The sequence below is a fragment of the Vidua chalybeata genome, chromosome 1 (assembly GCF_026979565.1).
Source record: "Vidua chalybeata isolate OUT-0048 chromosome 1, bVidCha1 merged haplotype, whole genome shotgun sequence".
NCBI classification, from domain to species: Eukaryota; Metazoa; Chordata; class Aves; order Passeriformes; family Viduidae; genus Vidua; species Vidua chalybeata.
Window position 1 is genome coordinate 88,839,814 of NC_071530.1, and position 19,729 is coordinate 88,859,542.

Genomic DNA, 19,729 nt, shown 5'->3' on the forward strand with positions numbered 1-19,729 from the left:
GCAGAAGAAGCATTGAGTTTTCAGCTTTCAGCAGCAAACTGGACTGGCTGTGAGCACAAGCAATGCAGAAATTGTCTAAGGTGGCAGGCTCCTGGAAAGACAAAGCACACATCCCTTAACATCTGTTCACCCTAATTTTGTCCATATTAGGACAGGGAAAAACAGGTTGTCTGAAAGCACTGCTGCCCCTAAAGTAGGAGTGGAAACTACTGGTAGAATGCCCAGTGCCAGCAGCTGTGATAGCTGACTGCTATCAGTCCCTGGAGGCAGCCAGATTAACAGCACGAATCCTCTAGATCTCTCCATTGCAATTCCTCACTTCTCTGTGGCAAGCAGGGGTGGCCCTGTCCCATCTGTTATTTTAGGAGGATTGACTGTCAGTTTTGTCTGAGCTGTTGAAAAGTCTTGTGTTGGCTCTAGAATAAAAGGCATGTCAAATGTTTATAGTGAGGAATATTTTAAATGAGGAATAATCATGGCATTACTTATATTTAGAAATTCAGGGAGCGTCCTTGGTCTCAATGTAGTGTGTAGCATGCTACTCATTCCAAAATGCAGATGACTTTATCAGTATTTCATTCTCCATCTCTGACTATCTCAGTTTCTTCTTTTTCTACCCAAAGTTCTTTGTGAATTCAGCAGTTTAGTATTAAAACAAATTTTCATTCATTCATTCATTCATTCATTCATTCATTCATTCAGGATGGATGGATGGATGGATGGATGGATGGATGGATGGTCTGCCATCACTGTTTGCTTTTGAGATTTGAATCACAAAGGTTCAGGTTTGACTTTCAAACTTTCCTGTGTTTGGAAGATTTTGATAATTTCCATACCTTCTACCAATGGAATTACCAGACATTACCAATTTGGTAGCTAAAGTAGAAATTATACGTGGAACTTCCCAAGTCTCTTCCACAACTGTCTGATTGATTTTTGTGCCCTGGAGCTTTGTTCCTTCAAACTGACCCTCAGACCTCAAGAGATGGAAGTGAACCATTCCTTTAGATTTCTGAATTGTTCTCTTGGTCCATTCTGGGCTTGTGCTATTCCCTCATGTTGCAGCCAGTGTTTTTCACAGTGGCAGAATTTTTGAACGTAACTGCTTCTCTAGTTTCACTAATCAAGATAGCTTTTTATTTAATTAATTAATTACTTTTTATAATTGTTCATAAGTGTCACAGCAAACATATTACCGCATATAAAACCCCTTTCTTTCATCTCGATTAAGTCAAGGATTGTATTATGAGGCTCATGAGAATCAGTTTTCTCACTCCTTATTTCGTTTTTCATATGGCTTCTTCCTCTTTGGTATACTACTGCCCTAGGAGAGAGGAGAAACTTTCTGTGAATTTTGCTCAGGCTCAGTCTAGGGCTGCACTCTATCCAGTTCACAGACTTCCTTGTTCTTCCTATTTCTGGCATAATTCTGGTTATTTGCAGGGTTTTTTTTTACTGTTTTTTTAAGATGCAACTTATTCCAAGAGTAAGCAAGCTCTGACGCTTGTATGCACAGATCCTTGCCCTTCTTTGTGAAAACCCTTTGAGCACTGTGGCTGGAGGCTTACTTCAGCTTTTTAGTTGGACAGTGGCTCCCATTATTTTAGTTGTCATTACTGTCAACGAGCTTGATTGGTTTTTATATTAGTACCCAGTGAAGACTGGATACTTGCTGTTCCAATGAACTATTAGGAAGACACTCCAAAAAAGAGTACTTCTTTGAGATTTTACAGAAGAAAATGGTAGGTGATTTTAAATAATTTTTAGGTCTGAGATTAGTACTGTATAAATGTTATTTGGACTTTATGCAAAAAAACAGTAATTTCTTCTTTGTACCGGACAACTGGCAACTCCTCATACTCCTGCTGGTATACTTAGTCACTTTTTTGCAAATCAGCACAAGCAAACTTCCCAAGAGCAGATTTGATGAAATGGCACACTACCATGCGTGTGAAAAATGACCTGCTACCTTCCCTGTAGTAGGGAGAGGCTTGAAAACCCAGGGCTCACCCAGAACTTTGGAGTGTAGCTTTGCCAGCATGCAGGAGAAGAATTAGTTCATGTCTGTTAGAGATAATCCTTTCCCTGCTAGTAAAGTCATCCCAAGCCAGTGACCCTTTAAAAACAGGAAGGAAAACTTGCCAGCTCTGGTCTTCTATGACCCTGCTGGAAGAGAAATTCATGTCTCAAGACACCCTGTGCACCCTTCTTTGTTTCCTACTGATAATTTACTGGTTTCACTCTGTTTCATCTTGTTTCTCCACTTCACCAGGCTGGCTGGGTGTGAGACACTGCAAAATTATGTTAAGCAAGACCTAAGGGCAGACATCCAAGTGCAAGACTGAGAGCAAAATGGTATAAATAAAGCAATGACAAATTTACTTCCAGAGTATGCTTAACCATTACTCCACTTCCAAGTATCCCATGAGGGAATTCTTTTGCACTGCTCTGCAGTGAGAGCAGAAGATGGTGGATTCATAGTAATTTTTCTTCCCAGGTGGTGAGCTCACTTCTGCGTGGCTTCCATTCGTATATGCCCTGTATTCCTTTAGGACTCTGCTTCTGGATGCACAGGCAAATACTGATCATGTCCTTTCTTGAGAGGGACACCTCAGACACTTAAAAGGTTTTTTCCATGTCAGCCTGGCAGGGAGCTGTTAGGGAAATACTGCTGCTTTTGCCTCCTGAGATTAGAAGTGTTGTGCACCAAAAGCACACATTCTCCTATTGTCCTTTGGCAGTCTGCTGACAAGCTGCCCCTGCCCATGAGATCCTTTCTCATCATGCTCTACTGAGGTTATTTATACAATCATCATACCTCTATTATGAGATATCAGTTGTGTGTGTGTGTGTGTGTGTTCTGCAAGGTTCATGACCACTGGTACCTTAGTGACACTCTACACACCTCACACTTTAATAACATGGATATCTGATGCTGCAACATGCGTATGGTACGAGTGTTAATGCAACTTGCACCCAGTGTTTCAGATGGTGCTCTTTTGGAATATCAGCTCCTCTCTGCTTTGCTGTATGTTTAGGTACAAAATGCATTTTCTTCTGATCTAACTGCACAACAATTCCAGGCAAAGAATATCACTTGTATAGAGCTATACCATAATTCCATTAAAAAAAAAAAATCCTGGTTTTATCTTATCTTGGATGTACAGTGCCCCTGGATTCCTGCAGATACAGAAACCCAGAAACTGATTTTGAAGATAGAGTTCAAGTTCTATTGAGGCAATAGACCTTGGTTTTGGCTGCCTTCAGAGGACAGAATTTCAGTGAAGCAGAGCTGATGTTGTAATCTTGGATGATGATGGCATTTGTGATTGTTCAGTGAGCCTTCCAAGGGATCAGCCTACTGCTCTGGGTTTGGACACAATTGTTTTCATTCTGAGAAAATTACTCGTGGTGTGGAAGGAGATCACAATTATTGCTGAGGTAGATTTAGATCTTTCCTAGCCATAAGATGTTTTATTGTTTGCGTCATGTCCTGCATTTTTAAAATTTTCGAAGTCAGTGGAGTAAAAGGCCTGATTTTCTTTTCAGAATGGTGTACGAGGTCAGCTGTCCAGAGATATTTTTCTCTTTGTAGTACTTGTAGGAAAGAGGCAAATGTGTAGATTTTTAAAATTGTGCTAAAACAGACATCATAATGAGAATACAATTTTAGAAAGCGACTGGCTATGAATGAAAGACTTCTCCTCTCTTCCCTCATTCATTTTTAAAAACCCAGCACTTTATTTCCCCTGAAATGATACCTGTCTCTCTTTATCTGTACAAGATAGCTGTAAACCAAAATTATTCAATTAATTGAATGATGTGATTCAAATGCTATATATATGTGGGCTTTTATCCCCTTTCTCCCTCCTACTAAAAAGGAAAAGAATTCTATGTTTAGGGGATTATACCACTAGGATCGTGAGTTTAATGTGAAACTCAAATAATTGGCATTGACAGTTTTATCAAACAAGAATAAAATTAGAGTGGTAAAGTAAATGCAACCTAGAGAAATGAGACAAAAGGCAGAAACTGAGGAGCAGTTTTTCTCCACCACTAGTGTTTTTATAGTTGGTGGCCATAAAAGCATCTTTCTGAGATATTTTGTTTGGTGTGGTGGGCTGTCCAAATCAGGAGAGAGGTAGTAGGACCAAAAGCTTTCTCAGTCTTCCCAGCGACAGATACTTTCTGAAGAACAGGGCTCCTAACCACTCAATAGAGCTATATGCTTTATGCCTCACTTACCACAGCTTTCTGTTGCAATATTTGGTTTATTCATATCCAGTGAACTTGACTTTGCTTTCATTTTTTGGAGAACTAAATTTTTAGTGTTTATTTGAAAGCAAGCTCTTGTAACTCATAGTATGGAGTCAACTGAACATAGGCTTTTAGAACAGAGTATTGACTATTCTTTCTTCAAAGATTAGACTTTATTTCCAAATTTTGGATAGCTTTTTATGCCTTTCTCCTTTTTTTTTTTTTTTAATCTAGTGCATGGTGCTACCTCATTTGCAGAGTTTGATCCAGAAGAATAGAAGCACATGCTTAAGGAAAAGAATGGCATGAGGTTCGTGAACCCCATAATTAGTTCCCCTTCCTAGCTCTAAGCAGTAATTAAATCTGTCACTTCTGCTCTGCTGATTCATTTATTTAGCTATTTAATTGCTCAGCTCAATACGTCTTTATCTCCGGAACTGCAACATTTTATTCAGGCTAAGGAATAGCATAACCCATTATTATTTTTTGTCCGTGGGCAGGGACATGTAAAAGAAAAGAACACTAATACTAGATGATTTGCTGGTGTTGTCAGTTTTCACTTATCAAATAAAACAGTATTTAAGGGAAAACTTCAAACAGTGCTTGAGGATAGCTTTCTGTACACAGGTTTCCTTCTCCAGTAAATTATGTCAAATGCAAGGACCCAATGTATCTGATCCAGGTTTCTATTTCCATAATGAGTTAACTTAAAGCACTTGCAGATAATGCATAATTCTGTATAAAATGAGTACTCTGTTGGTAGAATGTTTTATGACAGTTTAAAATTGCAAGCATACATTAAATTGTTCATAAACTAAATAGTATCTTTACTTTGTACATTTTAGTTTTGGGACATTGCTCAGTCAGGGACATTTCTGTCATCTGTCTCTTAGATTTATCATCAAATGGAGCATTTTGACTTGAAAAGCAAATGGCATTTGGAATGATTTCACACTTGCAAAGACAGCCCTTCTGAATATCCCTTTGTGAGGCATATATCCATACATGCAGTTTTTCTTATGTTACATTTTCATCAGTCCTTAAGGGAGGTTGCAAGATTCCTCCACCATTTCTATCCATAGTTTGGAAAAGCTGGTGTAGGAAAGCAGCATGCAAAATGAAGAGGAGCAGATCAAGACAGATCAATACAAATAGAGTCTTTTGGTGAAAGGAGATTTTTTTTTTTAATTTTTATTTTTATAACCCTTTTTATTTCTCCTCTTTGAACTCAGGAATGACACATACAAAAATTAAAGATACAAAACTCACACAGAATTCAGAGACAAGGATATTTTTCTGTCACTTCTAGCATCAGTTCCACCAATTTGTTCATCTGCCTGGCTGGCTAAATTCTTATACTATGCACACAGCCTTGCATTTCACTCCATTAGTGATTTATTTTTACTGTCTTGTTATTCAGTCACAACTACGCAGTTATTTAAGTCATTGCTCATGTTTTTGCCAAGTAAGCTTATTATTCTAAAAATCTTTTTCCTGCTTACCTGGAGGGGTTTTTTGTTGTTGAGGATTATGTAGCGGTTTTTTTATTCCTTCAGTGAGACTTCTGTCCATTCTTTTGCAATGCAATACATGTTTGTACTGCTGCTGTGGCCAACTCACTCAGTTGGCCCAGACTGAAATAAAGGCAGGAGCCTGTGTAAAGACCAGCCAGTGGAACTGGCAGGGTTAATTAGTCATATTGCGTGGAACACCTTGGAAATTCAGCTGGATGCACTTCCATTACCCTGGCTGCTGTGCTGAGCTGCACAGACCAGCAGCATGCCTGTGCCAGAGTGAGGACCTCTGCTTCCCTGTCCCCCATCATCAGGGAGGGCTTTGTCAGCCCATGGGCTGGCAGCTTTGGCCCAACAATGCTGAGTCTGTGTTGTTCGTGTTGTTGTTGTATCTGTGCACTCGGGGTTACTCACAACTCTTTGTTGAAATAAAAAATATTTCTCTCTCTGCTGAATCTAGGAAGTCTGGAAATCTTGTGGGCAGTTTTGTTTTTGCAAGCCTGCATATGGGATTTTTGGACTAGGGTTTTGTATGAGCTTCACTTAAATACTCTCTCTTTTAAATCAAGTGATCTTCTAAAAGTACACTCTTCATTGCATTGGGCACATGCTCAAATTCAGGGAATTAATAAAGCAGCAAAAATCCTCTGTGACCATCCTTTGTGGATAAAGGTGCTTTGAGAATAAGTCTGTATGGGAATTGGTCTAGTTTGAGAAAGCAATGTTCACTGCAGCATGACAAACAAGTGTGATCAGAAGAGGGCATAGGAATGAAATGGAAAAAATAACATGTATTTGTAGTAGAAGAAAAGTTGATTTTTGAGTTGATGGAAACCCAACAGAGGAAATACAGGGTTAATTTCAGATGGCCTTTATCTCAGTTCTAAAAGAGCATGCGGTTGGTCAAAAGGATTAACTACTTTTACACAGATTTGTACGTAAACATTGAGGCACGAGACTTGGACATGAGCTGAATGCCCTCCCTTTGCAATGATTACATTCTTGAATGTCTGGGGAGGGAATTAGGTGACAGTGGATATTGCCTTCTCCTCAGATGAACCTAGCTGTTGTCATTTGGCCATCAACAGACTGGAAATTACTATCTTGAAGGCACTGCAGAGTTTGCAAGCAGTCTTGTGGGACTGAAACCACTCCCTTCTGCCACTCTGCCCTCTCCATGCTAGAACCAGTGGCATCCAGCTACTTGCACAGTGTGAACTGGGCATTTGTGACGTGATGCACAAGCCCAAGGTCCAGACACTGCTAGTAGAGACACTGTGCTCAATCAAGGGCGTGTTGGCTTTTTGTGAGTTTTGTTGTTCGTTTTTGGTTTTTTGTTAGTTTTCAGCTCTAGTTCACTGTATAGTTAGAAACATCAGGCTGTAGTTTCTCCTCACTCACAGCACTGGAATAATGTTAGTGTAAAATGTGTCTAAATCAAATTACATTAAATCTTTCAGTCTTTATATGAATGCACCCCTGTCTGTACAGTATTAAAGTATCGCTTTACTTATTGGTGTATTGGGAACTTCTGTTAAGGTTTTAATTAACAAGGTAAGCCACTGCCTGTACTATTTGTGTGAAGCACCATTATCTGTGGGATTGGAGTCTACCTCTGCCCAGCCCTGGTCAGTCGACTTGGTTATATAAGGTGCACAGACTTGGGTACCTATAAATATTAGCGAGCAGCTGTCACAAAGGGATTGTGAACGAGCTGCTCTGGACCTCGAAAACATAATAGCTTGGCACCCAGAAATACACAACTTTGATAACATACTACAAGGTCACGTATATGGGGGAGAGGGTAAGGAGGTGGTGACTGCTTTTAATCTTTGTCTCTTTGGTAGAAAACAACCTAATTTTCTTGCTTTGTGTTTCTGGTATACATCGGATATTTACAATTTTTATCACATTAGGATATGACATTCCTGGCCTTGCCACTGCTTTTGTTTGGATATTTATAGCAGCTTCTGGTCATTGTTGAGCAAAGGCGATTGCCCTGCCCTCTGGCCCTTTCTTAAGCAGATTTTGGGCAGAAGCTCCTCTCGTGTGGCACTAATTGAAGTGACTGGTGGAGGGGGTGTTGCGAGCATACTTGTGCTGATCTGCCAGGGTCTAAGCCAAGGGAGGAAGAGAGCATAAAACGGGGAGAAGGGAGGAAAGAGGAAAAAAAAAAAAAAAAAAAAAAAAAAAAAAAATCCGGGCTTTGCCTCTCTCCGGCAGAGCGGAGGGCTGCGAGGGCTGCCGGCCATCTGTCCGCGCGGGGCGGCACGGCGGGAGCTGCGCCCGGGGAGGCGGGAGCGGAGCCGCTCCGCAGGTGGGTGCCGGCCCCGCGGGGTCCGCGCTGCGCTGAGGGCGCGGGGCGCCGCCCGGGCTGGGCGCTGCCGGGGGGGCGCGGGGCTCTTTGTGTGCGGCGGCGGCGGGAGCCGAGCGGGCCGGCCCGCGGGGAGCCGGGCGGGCCGCGAGCGGCCGCGCTGCCGGCCCGGGACGGGCGGCGCCGGGCCAAGTCGGGAAAACTCCAGCTGTACGGCCCGAACCCAACAAGTTGCGGTAGAAGTGCTCCGTGCGGAGATGGGGCTGGTTTATCCGCCGCACGAGTGAGCCGCGCCGAGGGAGATCCGTCAGGGACTGTCAGTCGGGAAGTGGGGGCTTCCCTCGGGTGAGTAAGCCCGCCTGAGCCGGAGCTCCGGCGCTCCAAGGCGATAATATCATCCGGAGCCTGCTCGGTGTCCGTCCGTGTGCCCCCGGTTAATGGTTTCCTGCAAGTTTAACGTGAAGCGGGGAGAGGCCGAGGAAGACCACCGGGGTTGCGGAGGGATTAGGAAGGCAGAGGTTAGTAAGTTTCTGACGTGCTGTAAACCGGCGTCGCTGTCAGAAGCAACCCGTTCGGAATATTGTCCCATATTTTGGAATTTGTATTGGTGTTGGAAGTTATTACCTTTCGTTCATGTGTTAGTGTTTCTGGAGGCTTTTCTTGCTGTTGTTTTTAAGTTGCTATGTAAACAGCCTGAGTAAACAACCGGGTCGTCGCTCAGCGAGTTGTGCGCTGGGGGAAAAGTGAACTTCGAAGTGTGTGTTTCCTAAAGAAAAGTTCAAAAATATACAGTAGTTTTAAATTAACAGTAATAATGGAGGAGTCTGGGCTTCATACCTTATTACTATGGTTATTAATATTATTATTTTTGAAGATGAAAGAAAAATTGTTCCTGTGCACCTAAAACGATGTTTTAATGTAATTTATGCATCTGTTAGAATGTCCTGATAGCGGATATGGTTATATTAGTGTACAGCTTGTATTTGTGTTTCTGATAACCTTCCTAGTGCTACTGGAAAAATAAACATTCAGTTAACGCACATTACCTAAACATATTTTAACAGCTCAGGCATAAATTACAGGCAACAAAATGCAGTCATAACTGGCAATTCCTTTGCATGTCTACTTTCAAGTGTTAAAAAGAAATAAATAAATACCTGTTAGACGGGTGTGTATCATCCAGTCTAGCTGTAGGTCTTGTTTGTTTCTTTTGTATATGGCTCTAGAAGTAGAACAATAGTGAAAAATGGAGTTGAGCCGCTGGTAATCCATTTGTCCATTGCTTATCCCTAAAAAGATTCCTGGTGCAAAGTTCATGAACTATCCCTGAGAATGGTTCAAAGCTGAGTCCAGGAATTGGCCATGCTGAAATCCGTCAAGAGTTTATAAAAATAAACAGAAAAGCTGAGGTTTGCTTCCTCAGAAACCTCTTAAGAAATATGTCCTCTATCTAGTATGCTACTTACTGTGTCCAAGGCAAGGGAAAACCTTGATGAATCATGTGGATATTGCTCCATACCGTCCTTATCTATAATCAAGTGAACAAAAATATATTTACTTTCTTTAGTCTGGAATGGCTGGTTTCTTACAGAAGACCTTGCCTTTTGTCTTTCTCTCATCTGTGTCCTTGCTGCAAAAAACAAGTCCTCAAGAATATAAGTGTTTGTTTTATTGGTTATAATACTTATCTCTCCTGCCTTTCAATTTATGCTGGTTTGAATATTTCTGTAATATTGAAGTCAGTTGCCATTACTTCCTTCAAGGACCCTATTTAAACACATTTGTAGAGTGTGTGCAGTATGATAACGTGTAGCACCATGGATATATTTAATTTTATTCTTACATGGTTCCATCTATTTCTCTTGTTACTTCAGAGAAGCAAGAAACATGATGAATGCTCCATTAATGGTATTGGTAAGAAACACATTAACGCGAGTGCACGGTCAGTAAGAAAGTGTTTTTATTTGAAAGCTTTCTCATACCAGACAGCGTACTAATAATCATAACCTGTGCCACATATCTTCAATGCTAGATTGCATTTGCGTTTAGCTTCTTTATAAATACAACTTTTATTCAGCATAGCTGCATTTTCACCAAATGCCCAGGCTCCTTTTCAGCGTTTGCAGTCTCTGAATGCTGTGGGAATTTGCTGGTCAAAGGACTGGGTGTCCATGGGGTAGGCAATTCAGGATGCAGCACTTCTCAGAAGCCAGCCTCGGTATTGTAGGACACTGAGGTCTGTTAATAAAGTCAAGTGAAATATGGTATTAAAAATATAAGTCAAATCCGAAGACTGCTGTGTTGGTTGGATACCCAAGAGCAAGCTGGAATAGCCACTCTGACAGATAACTGAAAATGCGATGAGCGACGTTTGCAAGCCACGAGGAAAAGCACTCAGTTTTCTGCACGTGAAGCTGCTTTCCACAGATCCATCCCTGGGCAAGAGGCTGTCCTGGTGAAAGCACAGGACACATCCTGTGTCGCACCCCTCATGCTCAGTACCCAGGCAGAAGGACAGGAATTGGAGAAGCAGAGGGTGAGGTGGCCCTCGTGCTTAGGAGTGCTGGGAGCCTGGGTCCAAACCTGCTGGGCAGGGACAGTTCCAGAGGGACCCTGCAGCCGGGCAAGGGTGCATCACTTCAGATGAAAGTTGCGGAGCAGCTTGCAAAGCTAATAGGGGACGTGACTGCAACCACAGGTGTGTGTGGCAGAAGTGGAAAAGAGGTATTTGTGGGAGGCAAGGGTTTTGGAGTGTCAGATGTTGTGGCAAAACACATGGTGGTCATGTTTTTAAGGTGGAAGAGAGATCAGAGGTCTGGTGGAGCAAGCATTAAAGGCAGGCGGATGACACCAGCAGCCAAAGGTCTTAATGCTACCACAGGGAGGCTTTGCAGCTGGATGGGTGACCCAGTTAGGGTGCTTTGGAAAGAGTGAGTCAGGAGCTGGGAAGAACCATTGAGGATCCTGTTTGTCATCGTGCAGAGGGCAGATGACAAGCAGTAATTATAACTGGGGTGCAGCACGAGGGCTGATAGACAGGAGATGGGCACAGTGGATAATCTTTAGCCTTTTCTGTGGCATATGTGAAATTGGGAATACAAACTTAGAGTTCAAAGTAAAACTTAAGGATAGCAACCAAAATAATTCTGTAGTACTGAAGATTTTTACTCTCTTTGTTGTTCTCTCCCCAGGATTTTCAGTTAGTGGGATCTCCATCTTCTGATGTTTATAACAACATCATGATTGGGGATTGTAGAATGCACAGAAATTAATTTTCATAGACTTTGCCAGATCATTTTCCTTTAAAAGAGACCTAGTTGCACTTTTAATAACAGATGCACTCTGTTGTAATCATTTGCTAAGCAACAGGCTCACTGTGATGCCTGTGAAGCACAAAAGCAAGGGACGCTTTGACACGTCACGTAAAGCTTACATAAAGTTTGTGAGCAGCAGCAGAAAGAGTGAGTGCTGAATGCTCCTGGTTTTGTTCCTTACGTGAAAATAGTTTATAGCTGGGTATTTTTCTCTGCTGGCTGCCATCAGCAGTAGAAGTATCAACAGGAGAAAAATGGGTCGCTTGGGTTTTAGCATTAAGCAGCAAATCCAGGGCCAATAGGATTTAGCTGGGATGTTAAGGTTTATTCAGTGCATTTAGTTAATGAAGTTGGGGAGGGGAGGAAGAAGTCAGTGTCTGGGCTTGGGGGAAGGGATGAAATAGCCTGCTGCCACCGAGTGCATCCTACAGTGACTCCTCCTGATTGATAGATGCTCCACAAAACAAAAACAACTCAGCAAAGGAGGTTTTAATTAAAAAACAGCAGCTCCATGCCAGCTCTTTTTTGATTAAAATCAAGCAGAAAATCTTTGAAACAGACATCTACTTGGTCTTAAGGGTGTGTGGTTTTGCCCCTAGAGTGTAGTGCCCATCGACTGGTGAGAGGGAAGAGGGAGATAATAATATGTGCAAGCATCCTTGAAGTGGCCATAGAGCCATGGGGATATCCAGCAAGAGCAACTGTATGTTAATATTCATCAGTGAGGCACAGAAGTCAAGTTCAGGCTAACAAACTCCCTTTTGAGCACTCTGCCAGATTTCTAGCAGACTGCTCATCATCCCCTATGCACATGGGTGGCCCTTTGCTGTGCTCACCCATATTCTGAAGCCTTTGTGTCCCCTGCCAGAGGCTGTCATCTTGTGTACACACATGCTGTTCAGCATCTTGACTTGCCTTCTGAGCCCTGAAAACCCTCAGCAGAGAGACACAAAAAACAATTAGCATAGAAAGTAATTGTTATTTAAAATATAAAGGACTGTTATCTATATGTCCAAAAAAAAAATTTGCAAACCAACATGAATTGATCTATTCCCCCAAGGGAGTTAGTTTGTTGGGTTTTTTTTAATTCTGGTTCTCTGATTCTGGCTCCCGCTTGGATCACGCCTTGTTTTCCCCAAAGCTGTAATGGTCATTTTGAGTCGGATGAAGTTTCTTTCTCCTGTGCCCCTCCTCAGAGCTCTGTGCTTGACCATAGTATCTCAACACTGCTGGGAGTCATTGAGCAGCGATTAACACTGTCGAGATTAAGCCAGTGACCTCAGCAGACTTTCCTGCTATGGAGGATGTGGGCATCGGTAGCAGGTTTGCAAAATTAATAAATATACCTGTTGTTCTTGGCATAACCTAGTTGCTCAGACAGCCTATAGCTTGATACAAGTCTGTGAGAAGGATGCTGCAATATTTCTTAGTAGGATTTATTGCAGTGACACCTGAAAACTTTCACAAAATGGTCTGGAGAAAAACTTGAATGTGTGGTTTTTGGTGGGTTTTTTTTTTTTTTTGGTGGGTTTTTGTGGGGGTTTTGTTTTGTTTTGTTCGTGGGCTTTTTGGTTGTTGGGGTTTTTTTTTGTTTGTTTTTTTAATCTTACAAACATTTTAAGAGAAATATTTTCAAATATTAATTTTTAAAAAGTAGTGAAAATGCTTAGGAAAACACTGTACAGAATAGTTTAGGCACATGTCTGTAATAAAAAATAATTTTGTTTCATTAAAATTAAACAAATCAACACAAGGACTTGACTGTGATGCTTACAGCAGGGCTTTATGAATGTTCAGCCAACTTTCAGAAAATGGGGGTGGCTGTGTCAGAAAAGCAGTCTCAGACACGGCAGCGGGAGTCTGGGCAGCTGCACCCAGAGAATGTGGAGGTCCAGAAAAAGGCTTCTGTCATCTTTTACACACAAATAGGTATATGTTTGTTGGTAAACAAATACAGATGTTATTGCTGATCTTAGGATTTTATGAAATGAAATCTGAACAGTCTCATTGTCTCAGTGGCAAAAAGGGAAGAATATTATCCCACATGCAGAGCATGCGATGGAAAAATGAAGAGGGGCACATCTCCCAAAAAAAGAATACTTTTGCATGTATCTACATGGTAATGAAGTGTTTGGTGCAATGTCCACACCATCTAGTCCTGTATTTATGATGGTCTATTACCTTTACCCCTGTTTGCATAGATTTTCTTGTCGGTGGGCAGTAAAGCCCCTATTCAGCATTTGAGCCTAAATGACTGGAAGGACAGAACCTGAGACTTGAAGACCATAAAATGACTCTTCTGTGATTTCACTCAGTTAACGAAACTGTGTGCACACCTTGAAGATCTCATTAGCATAGTTCTAGCTACATGCCAGTAGCTGGTAGACACCCAGAAGAGCAAACAGAAAAATTGCTGTCTGTGTTGTAATATTAAACATTGTATAGAATTACAGCAGAGATTTTACATGAAAAGGCTGTGAAACATTTGGAGTTAATGCAACCTTTGTAAATGCTGCAAATCCACTCAATAATTACTATATAGGCTCAACAATTACCATATAGTACTGGATTAAATACTAAAATAAAGTACTAAATAAAATACTTTTCCTTGATCTGGGCAGATCTGGTAGAGTTTTCCTTACATATGATCAAAGTGATTTAAAAAAATGTTTTTTTTTCTTTCTAAGTGTATGCTATACCTGTGAGAGTAAATTCAAATAAAATGTTTTGCTCTTGCAGATAGGAAGACATGAGAGTTCTACCTTTGTTCCACTAGACAAGTTTATAGTGTTCATTCACAGTGATGAAAATCAGCTTTGGAGTCCCAGGTCCTTTTCATTCAGAGAAGTTTAGATAGGAGGATTTTGATTGACTAGTAGGGAACATCAAAAGTTACACTGTTAGATTTCTCTGAAGAACAAGGGCTCTGTGCAGACACCAAGAGAGAGATGCACTTTATTTCCCCCTTCCTTCTTCCCCCATAAGCATTCACAGTGCACAAGTAGAGATGCCTGCTAGGTATTGAAGAGGCTGTCACTGTTAATTTACTGTGAGCATCCCACAGTGACTGGGGTGGGGTGGAGGAAGCTGAATAAAAATTATAAGCTCTACTGAAACTGGCTTGTAACAAAGTCCAATGTCCCTTCAGTGTTTCTAATGTCAGATAAGTAAGATTCTCGGAATCTGATCCTGTGTTTTAAAATAGTGCTTAAATTTTGAAAGCTTCTCTTTTTTGTGTAGGAATGATACTTTCCTGACAAAAGACTCCAATATGAGCCATGATGGTGGAGCCTCCTAAAGGTGTTATTTTTCCATTGACTAGAGCAGATCCCCAAGCAGCCCCAGTTCTGACAGAAATGGGGCTGCACTTGGAGATGTCTGCTTGGAGGTGACCATCACATGCTGGGTGTGGCTTTCCCACACTTCCAACCCGTGTTGCTGTTGGCCTCTGTTTGCTTACAGGAACCTTAATTGCCAGTGTATCTCTAGGAGCTTCAGTACCAATTAATCTGTTGGCATGTCCTGTTATTACTTAATATGTGACATCACGGTATTCCTCCTGTTATTGGTAGCTAATTTGTGTTTCTGAATAATTTCCCCCATGTCTTGAAAAGCATGTCTTTGAAGGCACTGATCTTGAGCTGTGACACAGTAAGTCCAGGGATACCTGTTCCTGGCTGTGGAGCAGAATGCATCAGCTTAAACACTGGAAATGCAAATTGCTTCCCTCTGCAGCTATTAAGACTGTCATAACTGAGTGTAAGAGTAGCTCACCTGTTTTGTTCCATATTACTGCAGAGTAGGATCACATCCATGGCCAGTTGCTGAGTTGCAGCTGATGAGTGATACCCCTTAGTGATACCCTTCCGAGCTATTGTAAAATGTAGGTGAACCCAGTGGGAAGAAATGATGATGTCTAGTTTAGAAGGGTGAGTGATTTGTTTATTATAACTATGTTATATTAATATACTATATAAAAGAAGATACTAAAACTACAAACTTCCTTGTTCTAACTACCATACCTAATTAACTTACAACTTGTGACCTTCTCGTAGAGAGTTTAGACACAGGTGGATTTGATTAGTTATCCGGTTCAAACAATTCTCACCAGAATCAAATCAAGCAATCACTCTAAGTAAACAATTCTCTAAACACATTCCACATAAGAAAAACAAAGAACAAAAATAAAAATTGTTTTCTCTTTCTTTCTCTCTGTACACCTCTATAAAAAATCCTAAGAGGAAAAAAAAAGTGCTTACCACACCTAGCCAGTGGGTAAAAAAAGCTTCTTGCAGTTGTGTGAACATACTTTATTGTGCTTGGATGACACTTTCTGATTTCTCAGAACCATCCTTCCTCTCTTCCTGGTTTCTAGTTTCAATGAAAAGATGATAAAAGGCAGAAGTATGACCATTTAAGTGACCCATCTTGATATTTCCATATTTTCTGTTATTACCCTTTTTCTGTCAATGGTATCCTTAGCTACAGGGCTCTCTTTGTTTACTTTGGTTTTTGGCTGGGCAATTGTATGAACACCACTTGTAGTGGATTCCATATACATATGTATATATATACATGTATATATCCAGTTTTGTTGGTAGTTACTTCTTGATTTGCTAGCAGGACATTGCTGACACACAATTTGGACTTTGGGCTGTGCCTCGTCATTCTTGTGTTTTCTTTTAGGATGATCTGCTAACCAGGACCTATTCACTTTTAATCCTGTTTATCATCTGAAAAGAAATTTCCCAGCACCATGACCTTTCCTTGCCTGTTTTACTGCTAGCTAAGGAATAACCCCAATCATGCTTTGAGTGAGTGTGTGGAGTTACTGGGCTGCTTGCAATAAAATGCAAGAGAGGCTTTACAAAAAAAGTGTACAGGAATCTATTTTACTGTGCTTTTATTAAACACAGACTATTCTGCAAAGATGGATGGGCTTTTACTTGGCTCAGAGGTAAAGGGCCCACCAATATATGTCTAAACCTTTCTAAAGCAACTGGAATTCCCCTAGGAGAAATGCATTAAAGTTCCTATGAAAATGGAGTTTTCTTTTACCTTGTGACCTTTCTGATTTCCCATCCCTAGACACGAATGACCCAGTCTCCAGTGAATATTATTATTATTATTATTAGTCAATAAAATAAAAAGCAGATCACATACATATTGAAAATGTAAGTAGCCATAACTAGGGTTGCCTATGGCTACTAATAAAATGTCACCTGCATTTTAGCTTTGTATGCCTCTACGATCATACTTAAAAATACATCAAAATGGGATTCTCTCAATGAGAATATAGCTGAGCTGCCAGGGAAATAATTTTATTTCATAATAGTATATTTAAAATATGCTGGACAAGCTTGAAAGGTTTCAGATACACCTTAAAGCAGTTTAATTTCTAATGCAAGTCACATTTTTCAGATACGTACATTTTATTATATCAGGGAATTATCTTATGAAGAGTTTTGCACAATCCTTTCTTGGTTGTGTTGATTTCAAAGATATTAATCTTACTCAATTGAAAAAAATTAACTGGATTCTTTAACTACAACTTTCTTGGGTTTATACTACATTAAATTTTTTGCATTCTTTTGTTTCTAGAATGTGGGCAAATTGGGCAAGATATGGGCTTATGTTTGCCCTAGTTTAAAAGGAAACTAATTTTCACTTTTGCTAGTGCTTTCTGAAAAAAAACGTTTGAGAAACTTTGTTGCTTGGAATAACCACAGAAATGTTTCAGTTTAAATTATTTTGGATTGGTACTTTTATTTTTCTAATAATAATTGCGCAGAATAAAACCACTTTGCCCCTGCAAATATGTCTAAAGCTAAGGGCAAAGACTTCTTTAAAAATCACATTAGCACAGATTCAGTCTAGTGATGAGTTTCACTCAGCATGTCTTCTGCTGCAAACCTTATTTCAAGAGATTATTAGTCAAAATTTGAAAACTGTGCAGACATCTCTTGCAGAAAACTGATAATCTGCCTAATGAGCCTCAGCACTCTGGGTAAAGCCAATGAACAGGGTGTATACTTGAATGCTTTTCATTAAGAACATTTATTAGGGTAGATGTCAAATGGATAGGCTATAGTAATAAACAAAAATAGGGTTGTAGCTCATGTTTGAGGCAAGCTTTCATGTCTGCAGCCCTGAATAGCTGCTGCCTGTAAACACTCTACATTTCTCATACAAAAGAAGGACTTACAGAAACGCGTTTGTTCAAATACCTTTTTTAATTTGTGATGGGTAATCAAAAAGGTATGACACCATCTATATTAATTTTAACCTTATATTGTTCAGTTAATACTTGGTCAAATTCAATACTTTTGTGCAAACACTGGGCACCTAATTTACATACCTACCTATGGTTTGTACATATGCATAGTGACTTTGTGACAAAAATGGTATTAAAGGAGAATCTGAGACATAAATATCTTCCTTTTATTGTCAATCTGAAGTGCCATTGATCTGTATTCCTAGCCAGAAATTACCTTGGGTAACTAGTTCTATTTTAATATGGTTTGCCTGGTTAGTTTTTGCAAATTGAAACAGCTATTTCAATATATTCCATTAGTTTGCTGCCTTACATCTTTGGAACAGACTGTGAAGGTTTTCCTGAATTTTTACCTGTGTACAGAAGACCAAATGTGATAAAAGTCCAAGCTGCAGCTTGTCTTGCCCAGTTGTAACAAAACAAGGAAGATGTTGACGATGAGATGTCCGCAAAATCTCTGAAATAATTTCTCCTTGATTAATCTGTTGAAGCGGTAGAATGAGAACAGGTTGTTGTCTAAGTGGGATCTAACTGTCTGCTGGGATCTTCTGTCCTCCTACATTCAGTTTTTGTGATGACACAAAAGCCTCTTCTATTGACTTTGGCTACAAAATCATTGTGAAAGTGATGTGTAATTCTGCTCCATCTTGTATCTGGATAAGAACTTTTTCTCCAAGTAAAATGTGATTGGACAAGAGGAATCAGCTTCAGTTGTGCCAAGAGAAGTTTAGATTGGATATTAGGAAAAAAGTTACTTACTGAAAGGGTTATCTGGCACTGGAACATGCTGCCCAGGGAAGGGTTTTGTCACCACCCTTGGGGGTATTTAAAAGACATGTAGATATGGCACTGAGGGACATGGTCTTAGTGTTAGTCTTGGCAGTCCTGGATTAATGGTTGGACACAATGATCTTAAGGATCTTTTCCAGCCTTACTGATTCTGTGTCTCTAGTGTCCATGGAAATTGTGTTTTCATAGGCTTTCTCTTCTTTCTCCATCCATTTCTTCTAACTTCCACTGTCCTCTTCAGACCTTCTGAGTTTTAAACCTGGATGGCTCCTTCTGTTGGAATAAAAGGAGAAAAGATTGAGTTTGCAAAGATAGAGTGTCTCAGTGAGACCAGTAGAAAGTGAGTATGTCCATGAGATTGGAAATGGAATGTTGAAATCTTTGCAGTACGTGTGGACAGAAAAAGCTTACCTTGGTATGTGGATTTTTTTCCACATCCCTGGGAGGAGATAATATTTTTATTGACATAGGAAACTTTAGTGGTTAGTACAGGAACACTACTGTTTCCATTACCACTTTGCTTCAGTAGGAATAAACTTTCCAAAACTTGTGTATTTTCATTTCAATCACTTGGAACATTCAGCAGTGAAATAACTAAAAGATCATATCCTAGGCAGACTTTCCCCCTCATCCTCCCCCCCCCCCCCCCCCCATTCAAAGCAGCCTTCAGGATCTCATTTTTATTATAAGGCCAGCTTTTTGTCCTTTTGTAGATCTCTGGTGCTCTGTTGAATGTATTAGAAAAATCACATTGGAGAGAGAAGATTATTTTGGAAGTTTGATGTGTTTGGAGGAGAAGCTGATCTTTCGTGTGCATGTATTCACTTTTTTCAGTTTTGAGGTAAATTTCTACTTACTCATTCCAACTTATATGAGAATGTATGTCTTACATTGATGTTATTTGAAAATTTGCATAAAATTGAAAATTTGGAATAATTGGGAGCAAGTCTTCTCTTGCTGTTTGAGGCACATCCTGAGCACCCAATGTACCCAATCTTTAAGTGTTATGATGGGTCATTTTCCATGTTAATGCCATTTTTCCTGTCTGTGGTCAGTTTTAACAACCTGCCTCTCATAAGTTGAGGGGGAAGTAAAATTACTTCTTTTAGACAGCCTGTTTTCTAAGTTTATACTCAACTTCGATGTCTCCTTTGAATTCATCTCTGCTACTGGGCACCCAGACACCAAAACAAGCCCCAGTCTATTTGGCAGATGACCACAGGATTGGGTTGTGTCTTGTGAGGCACAAGACTCACCTGTTTTACTT

At 40.4% G+C, this 19,729-nt stretch overlaps 1 protein-coding gene across 14 annotated transcripts in view; it reads left to right on the forward strand.

Annotated features, from left to right (window-relative positions):
- LOC128783698 (poly(rC)-binding protein 3-like) overlaps positions 1-19,729 on the forward strand; it is a 499,860-nt gene that overhangs the window by 351,295 nt on the left and 128,836 nt on the right. The window contains exon 1 of one of the 14 annotated variants that reach the window (XM_053934750.1): positions 8,017-8,088. The exons of 11 other annotated variants lie outside the window; for them this stretch is intronic. The gene's annotated coding sequence lies outside the window, so the exon portion shown is untranslated. Of the gene's footprint in view, positions 1-8,016; positions 8,089-8,233; positions 8,431-8,501; positions 8,604-19,729 lie in introns of those variants that run through there. 2 more of the 14 variants (XM_053934746.1, XM_053934757.1) reach the window with 2 other exon arrangements.